Raw genomic sequence first — 16945 nt, forward strand, 5'->3', positions numbered from 1 at the left:
CTTTAACAGCAGAAGGGTTCATTTCTATGTTTATCCAAAAACAACTGTCTATGGGATTATTGGGTGGGTTTCAAATGTGTTGTATGTGTGATGTGTGTTGCACATGTATGGTGTATGCATGCATGATGTGTGTTTTGCAGTGTGTGTGTTTGTGTATATGTTGTGTGTCTTGTGCATGCGTAGTTTTGTATGTGTTGTGTGTGCATTGTATTATGTATGTTGTGTGCATTGTGTGTGCATGATGTGCATGCATGGGATGTGTTGTATGTATATGCTGAGTGTTGTGCATGTATGGTGTGTACTGAATGTGTATGTTGTGTGTGTGGTATGTGTTGAGCATAAATGATGTGTGTTGTGTGTGTATGTTTTGAGTGTTGTGTATGTTGTATGTGTGCTTTGTGTTGTATATATGCTGTATATGTAGCGTGCATGATGTGTTTTGTGGTGGTATGTTTTGTGTCTGTGTGTTGTGTGTGCATGGTAAGTGTTGTATGTGTATATTCTGTTTGTGTATATGTTGTGTGTGCTGTGCGTGCAGCATGTGTGTGGGGGGGTGTTGCATGTGTGTGTTGTGTATGGTTTCACAGCCTTTCTCTGCATCGGTGTGCCTCTTTGAGGGCTCTGGCTGGCCTGGGCAGCCCAGGGCCCCAGGTTGCATGTGGCAGTGTGTTCATATAGAGAGGCCTAGTGTCTGGACTAGGGGAGGATCCTGGCTGCCCTGGCCTGGAGGCACAGGCTGAATCCCCACTGAGCCAGACAGACGTTCTGGGAGGCCTCCCTGTGGTGCTGCTAGTCTGGTTAAAAAGATTCTATTTATATATGTGCAGCAGAGGACACAGATTGCTAGAAAGCAGCTCAGAGGGCGCTGGGGCCTTCAGTAGGGGAGAGGCCCTGTACTGGCAGGTGGAAAGGGGTCTGCAACGCCTGGGTGAGAGTGCAGCTGTTCTGTACACAGGAGGCCATGAGGGGCAGCCAGGTTGACCACTGGATGGCTCTTGCGACCCCCACCAGCAGCAACGTGCGCCCAGCAGGAAAAACGAAGAATCACCCCAAGCAAACAGGATTTTGAAGGAGCTAGATGTGAGACACAGAAATAATTATTTGGGGGAAATAAGTCGCTTCATAATTGTCTGCAAGTCCCTGCTCTCCCAATAGCTCCCTTTCTCTGGCTGCCTCCTTTCTCCTGCTTTTGGCAGGACGTTAGCAGGCTCTGAAGCCGCCTAGGCCCACAGGAGGGCCTTGGGTCACACAGTCCCAGGTGATTTGCACCAGGGAGGTGAAGGTGGAAGGAGCACAATCTTGCCCTGAAAAGCTGCAGGGAATTGAGAATCCTTAAACCTGTTACCCAGCAAGCTGACGCTGGCTTTTCTATGCTTCACACATGGTCCTCCAGCAGCCTCCTGGGTGCCGGGGAGCACAGCCGTGCTGGACTCCCACGGTGTGGAGGAGCCACTGCAGGTACAGGCATCACCTGCTGCAGGGACAGGGAGCAGAGCTGTGGGCAGCACTGTACCACCTGGCACCACACACATCTGAGCAGGTCATGGGGAGCTGGCTCTGGGAAAGGCGAAGACTGCCCTGCCCTTTGAGGTTCCAGAAAGACTTCCCAAGGGCTGGAAACAGTGGAGGGTTTTGCTCACCTTTCTCTCTGGGGTCCTGGGTGAGAGCCTGCAAGCCCCCAGCAGTGGGCACTGTGAGCTAGGCCAAGGTCAGGGTGGCTGTGGGATTGTCACGGAAAAAGCAGAGTGTGAATGTAGTGAGAGAGATGGATGAATACTCTTAAGCATCAGATCTGATCTTTGAATTTATTTTAAGAGAAGTCGTGGGAGCTGTTGGAGTATTGTAGGGAAAGCTGGGCTAGGGAGCCACACAGACACTGGGCTTGGACCCCAGCTGCACCACTCACTGTGACAGACTGACAGGTGACCTAATTCTCTGCGGCAGTCTTCTCGTCTGTAAAATCAGGATGATAACATGATTCTGAGGGCGTTCATGAGGATTAAAGGAAGTCATGCACCTAATTTACTGCCTGGCACACAGACAGTAGATGCTCAATACATTTATGGATACAATGAATGACTCTGGCAGAAAAACAGGTCAGATGTGTCTGCTAGGGACAGGTGGTTCTGCTGTGCCCAGTGAGCACCCTGGGAGCCTGGCATTCCCCCCCTCCACAGCCATGAACTCACGCTCACAGGAGCCACCTCAGGTGGGAAGCTCTCTGCCAGCCTTGGAAGTCCAGACTCACAGCTCCAAGCCACGTGTGAGTAGGCATGCTGCGTGCCAGAAAGTGTCTGCCTCAGCAGGCTGGAGATTGGATCCCCTACCAAGTGGTGATGTGTGGGCACTAAGAAAGGAGCTTGGCTCTGTTTCAGAGACATTTAAAATTCACTTTTATTCTTTTTTTATTATTACCAAAGTAATGTATGCTCATTATAGAAATTTTACCAAAAAATCACTCAAAATCTCCAACCCAGCAACAATTGCTGTGAACATTTGGTGTGTACTGGCCAGCTTTGGTTCTGTGGATAAGCTTCTCTTATTAATGAAGTAGAGTTCACAGTGCACGTTGTGTTTCATGGCCTCTTTTCCCCCACTTACTTAATAATACATTGTGGGATTCGCTGGATGTCACTAAATATTTCTCAACAGTATTATTTTCATGGCTACATGTTAGTCCATCATATGGATATGTCATATTATTTGTAATCAATATAGTCTGTTGCTGACCATCTAGGTTGTTTTTAGTTTTTTAGTATTTTAAGCCACATTGTAATGAGTATTCTTCTCCATGTATCTTTGTGTGTGTCTGTGTATATATATATGTGTGTGTGTGTATATGTGTATCTATGTATATATACATATATGTGTGTATATGTGTATCTATGTATATATACATATGTGTGTGTGTGTGTGTGTGTATATATATATATATATAGAGAGAGAGAGAGAGAGAGAGATTCCATAATTGCTTTCTGAAGACAAACTTCTAGAAGTGGGTTTGGTGCATCAAAGTGTGTATAAATTTGAAGGTTTCTGATATAAATTTGAATGAGATTTTGACTATGGTTTTTTTTAACCATGTGTTTCAAATCCCTGAAACAGGATTATCTTCTATTTTCAATCATTTATTAGAGCTAGTATGTTTATGTTAGGAAAATATGCAGTATCACAAATAACTTACCTTATAAAATAATAGAAGCATTTCATGTTTTTAGCATTGTACGTTGTTACTATGATTTTGAAAAGAAAGAACGAGTATCGAAACCAAATAGGAAAAGATTATCCATCACCTTTCTTCCCAGTTAGATCAATTTGTAACATTTTAGCGTACTGTATTTCCTTCCAGATTTTTGTTTTCTGTGCATTTAGTCATAGCTGGGATCACCCTGTAGCCTCTTTTGGTGCTTCTGCTGGTGTGACTTGTGTGTGGGGTGAAGTCCTAGGCTTGTCTCTGTCAACTTTATGACAGAGACATAAAAGTGTTTGTGTTTGACCCTCTTTATGTCTGACATCACAGTAGCACTGGCCTGATCACTGAGCAGATGCTCTTTAGCAATCTTCTTTAGCAGGATTTGAGAGTCAAGAAAAGCAAAGGAAAAACCAGGTTTGTGGCCACTGGGTAAGCAACTAGTGATGACACGTAGCTAAGACACCACGTTCCCTGGAGACAGCATCACACTTCCAGGTGCGACTCACACTGCTGCTTCTCAGAGGCCAGAAGAAGACAGCTTCCCGTAAACAGACCGTGTCCCCACTCTGCCGGCACACACGGCCTGGATGGCGAGTCTTTTCTCGCACACTCTCACAGCATCCCCACCTGGGGCTTCCCCACCTCTACTGTGTGTTCTGATCTATACAGACTTGCAGCTTTGGACTCTAGAGTTGTTTGGGACCTGGGTTTTGGCTTCAGATGAGCTCTCAAGGTTTGGCAGATTCAGTAAAAATTTTTAGACATAAAATGAACTGATATCACGTGAACACAGCTGAACCTTTAGGGAGAGAATTGCTCATTCTGTAAGAAAAATATTCTGAATAGCCAAGGACTAAACAGACAAATGGTTTGATGTTTTTACATCTTCATCCTAAAGTCTTTCCATCTATTTTCCCCTTTATTTGGTTTAATCCAGAGACATTAATTTAATTTTTTTCTTTGCTGATTAAATATCAGCAGATGCTGCAGGAGGTTTTGCAACGGGGTAGACACAGCGTAGGGTGGAAAGTCAGACCCACCTGGGGTCAGGCCCCACTCCAGTCCTGGGGAACTGTGTGAACCAGGGCAGGTTATCTAATCTGGAGCCTGAATTTTCTCATCTTTAAAACAAGACTGATGATACTCTGTGAATGGAGATATTGAATGGACAGCTACTAGTCCAGTATTTGGCACATACTAAATGCTTAATCCATGCTTAATCTTTCTCCAGCTTCCTCTAAGGACCATCACTGATGGTTATGATGTAAGGCTGAGGTCACCATTCTGAGTATCAAGAACTCTGGTCAGGAGCTGTAGTAGAAAAGGTACAGGAAATTAGCCCATTTAAGTCATGATCTCCAGATAGTAACTGAAGTTTTTGAACACATTTTTTAACAGTTTTACTATTTTTACTTTTTTAATGAAAATAGACAGCGTACAGAATTTAAGCTTCTTTCTGCTTAACTCAATTCCATTTCTGTTTTTAAATCTCTGCAGCTGAGGGGAAAATATGTCTTATAAACAGTTTGAAGAGATGTGTTAAAGCATTTGTTCATAAAAGTGTTTTGGATACTGGTGAAAAAGAAAACAGAATTGAAAAGTCCACCAGTCTGACACTTAGCAGAACAAGATTCTGTGCTTTGTCTGTTAAAATAGAGATCTTATTTTGTATTATTAGTTTCTTGGTGAGTTTTAGAGCTCTAGAAGGTGCAGTTCAGCTAGCATTTTGTGCACTGGGAAAGATTAAATTACAGCTTCCAGTTCTGCAAGATGGTGAGCTAAGATGACTTTAAAAACTCTCCTGCTATAAAACCGTAGTTATGCTGGATAAAGAACAGCAAAAATTACCTTCAATGCACAGCTAAACTCATAGGAATAAAAGGGGAATATCCTGAAGAGGAGAGTTGAGGATCATGTAGTCTGATTCTGCAGCTGGTAGGGAGGAGATGGTTATTCAGCCTGGGAAACATAGCAGCTGGAGTCATTATCCACTTGGGAACAGACTGGGGCCCATGCAAGGCTTACCAATTGAGCTACAGACCTTACTCAAGCCTGAGACCCTCCGAGAACTCAGTGGAAGAGTGGGTTCTTTTATTCCTCTTAATTCTTACTGTCTCTGAATTTTGGGTAAAGTAAAAATTCTCTCCTTGAGAATTGGAAATCTTAGTCATATACCCCACATGGATATAGGGTTCAAATTTACATCAACTCACACAGTCTGCAAATTGGGAAATCTACAAATTGAGAAATTTTACAAATTGGGAAATAATCTAGAATTTGGTTCTATTTAGTAATATGAGGCATTTGAGAAACAGTTATACATCTAGCGGGTGTTCAAAAAGGAGAAAATAGACTAAGACAATATTGAAAAATGAGTGGATACAGATTTTCCAAAATGGATGAAAGATATGACTCTTAATTCAACAATAACAATGTGCCATTCATGATGGTGCAGAACGCCACAGACCAAGTAGACGAGAGACATGTAGGGGCTGGTGCAGATGACCCACCAGAGAATGACACTAGACTGAAAGATTATTAGCAGTATCAGTACAAGCCAGAAGAGATGGAATACCCTTAAAGTATTGAGAATTATTTATCTGAATAAAGTGTTATTCAAGAGTGAAGTTAAAATACCTATGTCAGCCAGGTGCAGTAGTTCATGCCTGTAATCCCAGCACTTTGGGAGGCTGAAGTGGGCAGATCACATGAAGCCAAGGAGTTTGAGAACAGCCTGGCCAACATGGCAAAACCCTGTCTCTACTAAAAATACAAAAATTAGCCAAGCGTGGTGGTGCACGTCTGTAATCACAACTACTTGGGAGGCTGAGGCAGGAGAATTGCTTGAACCCTGGAGGCAGAGGTTGCAGTGAGCCAAGATTGCGCCAATGCACTGCAGTCTGGGCGACAGAGCAAGGCTGTCTCAAAAACAAAGCAAAAGCAAACATTGAACTCCCTCTTTTCCAGTAAAAGCCTAAGGCTATGTATTTTCCTCCAAGCAGTTTGAGTTGCATTCTAACAGTTTTTAAATTATTTTAATATCACTCAGTTTGAATATTTTCTCATTTTAGTTGAAATTTCTTTTTTGACCCATTAGTTATTGAGATGTATATTAATTTCTAAATGTACACAGATGTTCTCATCAACTTTTTAAAAATTTTCTGGCTTACTTGTATTAGGAAGTAGAAAAATTCTGTATGATTTCAACCCTTTGAAACCTTTTGAAACTTGATTGACTTTCACAATATTTTTAGTGTTTCATATTTACTTAAAAAGAATGCATATTTTCTTCTTGTTGGATGCAGAATTTCATTTAGGTCAAGTCTCTGTGTTTGCTTGTTTTTACAGTGGCTGAGGAAAGTATGGCTAAATCTTTCAGTAGGATTTTTAGTTCTTTCTATTTGCTTTATATATTTAGAGGCTATCTTAATAGAAGCATACAAATTTAGATTTTGTTATCTTTCTTGTGTATTAGCCTTTATCATTATTAAATGTTTTTCTTTTTCTCTGGTAATGCATTTTGCCTTAAGGTCTACCTTAATATAAATTCATTTATTCTAGGTTTCTTTAGGCTAGAGTCTGTATGACATACCTTTTTTTTTGTTTTTTTATTTATTTTTTTATTATTTATGTATGTATTTATTTATTTATTTTAAGATGGAGTCTCACTCTGTCACCCAGGCTGGAATGCAGTGGCACGATCTCAGCTCATTGCAGCCTCCGCCTCCCGGGTTCAAGCAATTCTCCTGTCTCAACCCCCTGAATAGATGGGACTGTAGGCGCGAACCGCCACACCTGGCTAATTTTTGTATTTTTAGTAGAGATGGTGTTTCACCATGTTGGCCAGGCTGATGTTGAACTTCTGACCTCAGGTGATCTACCTGCCTCTGGTTCCCAAAGTGCTGGGATTACAGGTGTGAGCCACCATGCTCAGCCTGTTCTTTTATTTTTAAACTTTCTGTGGCTTTAGATATGTCTCATAAACAGCAAGTAAGTGAATGTTTTAATCCAGGATAATAACCGTTGCCTTTTTAATTGGAATATTTATTCCATTTATGTGCAACACAATTAGTAATATATTTGGTTTAAATCTCGCATCTTAATAATCTTTACATTTGTCCCAGGTATTTTGAATTGCTTTTTAACTCGTTTTTGCTTTTCCTGGTTTGGCCATTTTATATTTTTTCATTTTTAAGTCTTTTGTTAGCTTGAAATATATATACTCTTATTCTTATTTTAGTGTATTATCTTATAAATTAAATCATGTGGGCAGACCACTCTTATAAAAGCCAAATATAAATCAGGACTTTTAATAGATTGAATTCTCTGTGTATTTTCTCTCGCTCTCTCTTTTTTTTTTTTTTTTTGAGACAGAGTCTCTCTCTGTCACCCAGGCTGGAGTGCAGTGGCGCAATCTCATCTCACTGCAACCTCCACCCCCTGGGTTCAAGCAGTTCTCTGCCTCAGTCTCCCTGTAGCTGGGATTACAGGTGCCCACCACAATGCCAGGCTGACTTCTGTATTTTTTTTTTAGTAGAGATGGGGTTTCACCACGTTGGCCAGGCTGGTCTTGAACTCCTGACCTTGTGATACACCTGCCTTGGCCTCCCAAAGCGCTGGGATTACAGGTGTGAGCCACCGTGCCTGGCCATTTCTCTTTATATATTTTTTAACCCAGTAAGACATTGTTGTTTTGTGAAGTCCATGTTCATTTATGTTTTCCCATATATTGCATTTTCATTGCTCTTCATTTCTCCCTGAATCTCCACTTCCTGTCTAGGATCCTTCGCTTTCTGCCAGGATACATAAGCCTAGTGTTTTCTTTAAGGTATGTCTTCTAGAGATGGATTCTTTCCGTTTTTATTTTATTTTCTTCTTATCTAAAAATGCCTTTTTTCTTACCTTAATTTCTTCATTGTTGGGTATAGAAGTGGACTCTTTATAGATGTCACTGCCTTGTGTTCTGGTTTCCATTGATTCTGTTGAAACATCAGCTGTTCTAACTTCTGGACTTCAGAGTCAGCCTGATTCCTTCTCGGACTCCACACAGCGTGTTATCTGTGCCCAGTATTTCAGTAGTCTTAAAGATGTGCCCAGATGTGGACATTTTAAATTTTACTCAGCTCGTGGTTCACAGGGATTTTTGGATTAGTGGCTTGATGTCTGTCACTTATTTTGGAAAATTCTCAGCCATTGTCTTCAAATATTACTTCCAGCATTCCCCGTCTCATCTTTTGGGACTGTAATTACACGGAAACTTCTCTGTGAGTGAATGTGCAGCTCCTCTCGCCTTCTCCTCTGTGCTTGCTGTCTTTTTGTCTCTTTCAGCCTTCCTCTGAATCCTTCTGTCTGACCTCTCTTCTTTATTCATCTGTACCTAGTATGTTGTTAAACATATGCATTGAGTTTAATTCAGTCATTGAATATTTTGGCTCTTGAGCTTCCGTTTGTTTCCTTCCTGGAGTTTTTACTTCTCCACTGAGATAGTCAACCTTGCCTTCTGCCTCCGTGAGCCCGCAAGTGTATTAGTGTTCAGGTCTGTGTTTAGCGATGCCATCATCTGGACCTCTTGTGGATCTGCAGCTTTTGAAGTTACTCCTGTTGTATGTTTTGCTTCTCCTCCATACGTGCCTGGTTATATTTTATTTGGTTATTAACAAAGCATTTGCAGAATACTTTGTGACAATAATTTCTGGCTTAGGATGGTATTATCTTTCTTCAGAGAGGGTTTATATTTGCTTCTGCCAAAGAACTCTGAGAACTAGCAATTAAGGTTACTTCAGTCCAATTTCTAATTATTTAGAGTTGAGCCACATTCATGGCCTCTCCGTGTAGAACTCTCCATGTAGAATTCACCCACGCTCTTAGCTTGCAGCCATGTGGAGTCCCGCCACAAAGCGAGACTTCCACTCTCACCCCTTGGGGGGGGTCTTGCACCCAGTTCCTCTCTCTTAGCCCCTTGAAGTTGTTAAAAGTATTATTCAGGCTTTCAGCCATACCTCTGTTTCGTCAGGAATGGGCACGTCCACTCCCCAGGCAAGGCAGCCCTGCACGCTTGGCCCTACCTGCCTGTTCCCATTCCCTCCGTGTCCTAACCTGGCTGTTCTTCACATTTTAGTAGCCATGTCATGTCTTGAAGTGCATGTATTTTATATTTTGTCTAGTTTTTCTAACTATTCTCCACTAGTGAAATATTTAAATTATAGACTGCCATCACCAAAAACAGAAGTCCCTTATCGTTACATTTTTAAGACCTATGTTGCTGTGTATATTTTCAGTCCTTTGATTCTCTCTCTGTAGTCCATGATGTGCATCTACCACATTTTCCAATTACTCCAGTAATAAACACCTGGATTGCCTTCAAGTGTCTACTCCTACAATCAGTACCACAAAAAACTCTAGTGTTGTAAACTGTGTCATAATTTGGGGGGATGCCTATCCAGGAAAAGATTGCTGGGACTTAGGGAAGACCTGCATTTATTTTAATTAAATGCTACTCAGTGACTTTTTCAGAATGTGCACACCAGTATACCCTCCACCAGCAGCATGAGACTTCCGGCACCCCCCATACCAACACCAAAACCCAGGGTGTTCCAACTTTCTAATTTCCTTTAAGTCTATTGGATGTAGTAAAGTGACAAGTCATCATTTTAATTTGCCTTTCTCTAATTACAATATTTCTGTTTGGGTTTCTGTCTTTTTCTTGTTGATTTGCATGAGCTCCTTTTATATTTTGAATATATTATCCTTTGTTGGATATAAATATTGCAAATATATTCTCACAGTCTGTCAGCTAACTGCCATCTTATCTTATACTGCATAAAAGTCGAGCAATCAGTATTGCTGGTTTATGGCTTCTGCCTTGTGCTGCTGCTAAAGAAGCCACTTACTGCCCTTATCTCTCTTAATTATGAACTTTGAATTTTATATATTCCTATTCATGTATAAGTCTTTAAGTCACGTGAAGCCTACTTTTGTGCATGTTGACGGGGATCCAGCTCATTTTCCCCACACAGTAGTCCAGTGGTCCCAATGCTCTCAGCTCCTTTCCCTCTGGCTTTGTGGCGCCATCTTTACCAAAGATTACACTTGCATGTATGCATGACCTGAGCTTCCTGTGAGATTTCACTGGTGCATTCCTTTGGCTGTTCTCACTCTAAAGTCTATTGTTCTTACTGCTATTGTTTTGAATATGCCGATTTGTTCCATTTTTGAAGATGCTTTTGTTTTTTGAAGTTGACTTACCTATTTATGGTCCTTTACTTTTTTCCATTATATCATAGAGTTAGTTTGTCACGTTCCTCAAAAATTCTAACTAAATTTTTATCAGGCTTGCATTAAATTTATAGAGCAATGGGTAAATAATGAACATCTTTAACTTATCCTATCTGAGAGCCTCTGAGAGCATGGACTCTTTCTCTAATTATTCATATGATTTTCTGTGTTTCCTTTACAGAGAATCAAACCGTTCTCTATTGAGGTCATTAATTATGAGTTATTTCTTGGTTGCTTTCTAGATATTTTAAGGGTTTTATTGTTCAGCTTGTTTTGCTATTATGAATGCAACCTTCTAGCAGATTGTTATTGCTGGTGTAATTTTTTAAATACTTTAAAGCATCTATCTGAACTCTCTTAATAGTTCTAATAGTTCGATGTTTTTGTTGTGTGGTTTTTTCCTTGATAGACGATTAGGATATTTCTAAATTGTGACTTCTTTTTCTCCTATAATCAACGCCTTTTGTTTCTTTTGCTTCACTTACAGTTGTAAGCAAGACCTCCAGCCGCAGGTAGCAGACATCGCATGCATCCTTGTCTGGTTTTCTTTCTTGAAGCAAACCTATTTTAACTTTCTCCATTACACACAGCATGTGCTGCGGATTTCAGCAATAACCTTTGCCAAGTTAAGAAAATTCCTTTCTAAGGGCCGGTCACGGTGGCTCACGCCTGTAATCCCAGCACTTTGGGAGGCCGAGGCGGGTGGATCACGAGGTCAACAAATCGAGACCATCCTGGTCAACATGGTGAAACCCCATCTCTACTAAAAATACAAAAAATTAGCTGGGCATGGTGGCACGTGCCTGTAATCCCAGCTACTCAGAAGGCTGAGGCAGGAGAAATGCCTGAACCCAGGAGGCGGAGGTTGCGGTGAGCCGAGATTGCGCCATTGCACTCCAGGCTGGGTAACAAGAGTGAAACTTCATCTCAAAAAAAAAGAAAAGAAAAGAAAATAGAAAATTCCTTTCTATACTGAGCAGTTCTAATCCTAATTCTGCAAGATTGAAGCTAGTAATGAGCATGTAGACCATATATTCTGCCTTTATATATGGCCTGCTCTGCTTTAATGCTTGTTTTAACACTCAGACTTGTTCCAAAATGATTGATTAGGGAATCGTTTGAGAGTAATGTAAATTTGACGTTGGCTTATGTGCAGTTTCATCCACTAGAAACACCAGGTGAATGCAGAACACTGCCCTCCACCTCCCCTACGAGCGGAGCTGCGTAGGAGCACACAGACACACACCTGGGAGAGTGTCCAGCTACACATGCAGTCCCTGCATGCATCATGAGCCACACCACCACATCTAGAGTCACAGTTCGCCTCTGACTTCAGAGACCCCTCCTTTCACCACTTCCCACTAACTCATAAGCTTTCAACACCCACTTCTACATGCAAATCGCAAGTCTTTTTCACATAGTGCCATATTTATTATAGTATTTATGTATTTCCTAACTGGTTAACATGTGTAAAATTGTGCTATCATTGTTTAAATGAATGGACTTTACATTTTCAAGCAGTTTTAGGTGTATAGAAAAATTGAGCAGAGTACAGAGCATTCCTAGGTAACCCTCACCTGTCACCACTTATTAACATCTTTGTTAGTCGAGTGCCTTGGTTGGGGTTCACCAGTGTGTTTACATTCTATGAGATTTGACAGATGTGTAATGACAGGTGTCTACCATCCAGTACCATACAGAGTAATTTCACTGCCCCAACAATCCCCTGCACTCCACCTATTCCCCCTGAACCTTTGGCCACTGCTATTTTTTTTTTTTACATTCTTCATAGTTTTACCTCTTCCATAACATCATGTAGTTGAAATCCCACATGGACAGTCTTTTCAGATCAGCTTCTTTCACTTACAGCACGGATTTGAGTTTCCTCTGTGTCTTTCATGGCTTCATAGCTCCATAGCTCCCTACTCTCCCTTGCTGAATAATTTGTCATTGTGTGTATGCACCACAGTTTGTTTATCCATTCACCTACTGATGGATATCTTGATTGCTCTCAAGTTTGGCAGTAATGAGTAAAGCTGCTATAAACATTTGTGTGCAGGTTTTGTGTGAACATGTTTTCAACTCGTTGGGGTAAATACGAGGGAGTGTGATTGCTGGATCGTATGGTAAGAGTAGATTTAGTTTCATAAGAAACTGACAAACTGTGTTCCAAAGTGGCCGCACCATTTGGCATTCCCCCCAGCCATGGATATGAGCTCCTGGTGTTCCACATCCTCACCAGCATTTGCCGGGATTCGAATAGATGTGTAGTGGTGGCTCATTACCGTTTTAACTTGCAGTTCCCTAATGACATATATGTATATCTTCTTTGGTGAGATGTCTGTTCAGACTTTTGACCCATTTTTAATTGGGTTATTTTCTTATAATCAGGTTTTAAGAATTCTCTGTGTATTTTTGATACCAGGTCTTTTTCATATGAGTTTTGTAAATCTCTCCCGGTCTGTGGCTTTTTCATTCTCTTAATGGGCTACCATTTTGAATAAGCTCCTATCTTTTTGTAGATGTGTTACTAACCAAGTTTTTAAGTGTTGTTTCCCTAACCCCATTTTCCCTAAATCCTGCAGCTTTCGTTGCATGATTTTACATGGCATACTGCTTTTTGATTTTTTTGTTTTGTTTTGTTTTTTTGAGGTGGAGTTTTGCTCTTGTCACCCAGGCTGGAGTACAGTGACATGATCTCGGCTCACTGCAACCTCTGCCTCCTGGGTTGAAGCAATTCTCCTGCCTCAGACTCCCAAGTAGCTGGGACCACAGGTGCATACCACCACTCCTGGCTAATTTGTGTATTTTTAGTAGAGAAAGGATTTCACCATGTTGGCCAGGCTGGTCTTGAACTCTTGACCTAAGGTGATCCACCTGCCTTGGCCTCCCAATATGTTGGGATTACAGGCGTGAGCCACCACGCCCGGTCAGCATAGTGCTTTTTAGAAACATATTTATTCCATTATAGCAGAACTACCTGTATTTACGAATTTCCATAATAAAATGTTTTAAAATTTTTTAATAAAAAGGTAAAAAAAAGAAAAGTCTCTTTTGCTAGAAAGTGTTTCTTGTATCAAGGCATTAAACGTTTTAAAATGCTTTTTTAGCATTCATTATAATATCTTATAGTTTATTTCCTCTTTTGTCTGTTATTGTGATGAACTTCATTGATCTCATGGGAACCCAACCTTGTATTTCTGGATAAGCCCCTATTTAAGTTTGCTATGTTATTTTCAATGCACCGCTGTATTTGATTAGCTAATATTTTGTCAGGATTTTATACCTACTTTCATAAGTGAAATGGGAATCTGACTTTTTAGTTGTGTTTCTTTTATCTTGTCTTGTACTCACGATTGCCAAGTTGGAATTTTTTTTGTTCTTTTTCTATTCTCTGAAGCAACTTGTAAAGATGTGAATGAATGATTCTTTCAAACACTGGTAGCCTTCTATACAAAACTATCTGAGCCAAGAGATTGAGGGAAGTTTTTTTTTAACTATCATTTCAATTTCTTAAGTCTTTGTTTGTTCACTGAGATTTTTCTCTTATGCCAGTTTTACCATTTTATGTACATTTTTAGAAGTTGACTTATTTTATCTAGGTTTTCAGATTTAGAATTGAATGAGAAACTGAAGCCACAATCATAATTCAAGGGAAATGTATAAACCTTAAAATATATATAAGCTTTAAAATAAGTAGAGAAAGGCCAAGCCAAAAGAAAAAGCCCTATTATAAAGGAAAAGATTAATAAATTTGATAACATTAAAATATAAGCCTGTACTTCAAAAAAATTATCTAAACAGCCTGCCTTCTCACAGACTGGGGAGTAGTGGCAGACTTAGCAGACTAAATCACAGGGTAGGAAATATATTTACAGTATCTTACAAGTGACAAAGGATTGGTGTAAAAAACATATTAAGAACTGAAGATGGGGCCAGGCACAGTGGCTCACACCTGTAATCCCAGCACTTTGGGAGACCGAGCATGCAGATCACTTGAGGTCAGGAGTTCGAGACCAGCCTGGCTAACGTGGCAAAACTGTATCTCTACAAAAATACAAAATTTAGCCAGGTGTGGTGGTGCATGCCTATAATCCCAGCTACTCAGAAGGCTGAGGCAAGAAAATCTCTTGAACCCAGGAGACGGACTTTGCAGTGAGCTGAGATCGCACCACTGTACTCCAGCCTGGGTGATAGTGAGACTCTGTCTCAAAAAAAGAACTGAAGATGGGTAACAGGAAGTCAGATAACATAACACTGGGCACGTGATGCGAATGGACACTTCCTAGAAGAGGAACCTGAATAATCAATGCATATGTGAATGAATGTTCAACCTCACTGCCAATCAAGAGAAGCAACAAGAGGAACCATTCCATACCCTTCACATTGGCAGACATGTTGTGTGAATGCGAAGTATCAGTGAGGATGTACAGGGTCCAGAATTCTTATAAATGAGAAGCGTAAATTTAAACAGATACTTCAGAAGTCAGTTTGGCAATATCTAGTAAAGTCGAACATGATTCTCTGTGTGTCTTAGATAAACTCTTCTGTGCATACATGGCAGATAGCTGTGCACTGAGGCTTCGAGGTTATACCCAAGAAATGTGGCAACAGCAGACTTCAGAAGGATACATGTAGGACCATTGAATTTGTATAAATCTACAAGACACAAATAATAGTTTGCATAAAAATATACCTTAGGATATGTGCATATTTAGTAAGATTATAGAAAATGCACGAAAATAGTACAGAAGAACTTAAGCACAGATTTGCCTCTGGAGAGGAAGCTAGGGAGGTAACAAGAGGGTGAGGCTTCAGCCCTGCCCTTAATATTTTGGGAGACATGCCAGTTAGAATGGCGATCATTAAAAAATCTGAAGACAACAGATGCTGGAGAGGATGTGGAGAAATAGGAACACTTTACACTGTTGGTGGGAGTGTAAATTAGTTTAACCATTGTGGAAGACAGTGTGGCAATTCCTCAAGGACCTAGAAATAGAAATTCCATTTGACCCAGCAATCCTATTACTGGGTATATATCCAAAGGATTATAAATCGTTCCACTACAAGGACACATGCACACGAATGTTCATTGCAGCACTGTTCATAATAGCAAAGACCTGGAACCAACCCAAATGCCCATCGATGATAGACTGGACAGGGAAAATGTGGCACATATACACCATGGAATACTATGCAGCCATAAAAAACAAGGAGTTCGTGTCCTTTTAGGGACATGGATGAACCTGGAACCATCATTCAGGTTCTGAATGATGTGGAGTGGAAATTCCACTCCATCAGCAAACTGACACAAGAACAGAAAATCAAACACCGAATGTTCTCACTCATAGGTGGGTGTTGAACAATGAGAACACATGGACACAGGGAAGAGAGTATCACACAGTGGGGTCTCTCGGGGGGAAATAGGGGAGGGAAAGCAGGGGGTGGGGAGTTAGGGGGAGATAGCATGGGGAGAAATGCCAGATATAGGTGAAGGGGAGGAAGGCAGCAAATCACACTGCCATGTGTGTACCTATGCAACAATCTTGCATGTCCTTCACATGTACCCCAAAACCTAAAATGCAATTAAAATTTTGGGAGATAAGTAGCAAATATGCCAAAATACTGGCATGTGTTTAATCTCTGGGATGGCCTCGTCGGAATAGTTTCTTTTCTATTCTCTGTACTTCTTTGTATGTTTAGTTTACATTTATTCATCAAATGCTTACTGAGCATCTACTAGCTGCAGGGCTTTGTTCTAGATGCTTGGAGAACATAGTGAACAAGGGGTATGCAATGCCCTGTTTTCATGGGGCTTGCCAAGTTTAAAATGTTTCAAAATTTAGAAACTTTAATGCTTAAAATAATTTTTGAAAAGATTAATATGTAGCTAATATCTTTACTCCTTGAATTAGACACTTCCAAAGCTGTAGAATCCGTCTCTGCTGATGGAACGGACAGTCCCGAACTGCTGGTTTGCCTCCTATATTAACTTTTCAGCATTGTTGGTTTACACTTCTGAGTTCATAGAATGAGCGCCCTAACCCTGTGGTATTTTAAGTAGTCCCCTAAGAGGAACTGTTTTAATGCATAAACAGGGTTGGCTTTTAACTACTACCTTAGCTGAATAGGTATTTTTGCACTGCAACTGTGTGCCAGTAGGAGCTGTGGGGACCAGAGGGCAACAAGCAAAGATCCCTGCTCTCAGAGGTTCCACAGTGCCTCTGGTATGAGGAGCGTTAGTTAACAGTGGCCCTGACGGTGGGGTATTCGCTGTTCCACCGCACTCATCAACTCTCTAAAGCACGGGGCCGCCATGAGGCCAGGGGGATGGAGGACTGTTCTGCACGCACTCTGTACCCAGAGGTCCAGGTCAGGCCATGAGACATACCCCCTCTGCACCTCAGTTCCTGGTTTATAAAACAGTGGCCATTCCTATTCCACACTGTCTTTGTATTAAGTGAAATGATCTACATG

General features: G+C 41.0%; 1 protein-coding gene across 10 annotated transcripts in view; it reads left to right on the forward strand.

Moving 5' to 3' along the window:
* ARHGEF4 (Rho guanine nucleotide exchange factor 4) overlaps positions 1-16945 on the forward strand; it is a 210985-nt gene that overhangs the window by 153712 nt on the left and 40328 nt on the right. The gene's annotated exons all lie outside the window — the stretch shown is intronic.

This window comes from Callithrix jacchus, chromosome 6 (assembly GCF_049354715.1).
Source record: "Callithrix jacchus isolate 240 chromosome 6, calJac240_pri, whole genome shotgun sequence".
Lineage (NCBI taxonomy): Eukaryota > Metazoa > Chordata > Mammalia > Primates > Cebidae > Callithrix > Callithrix jacchus.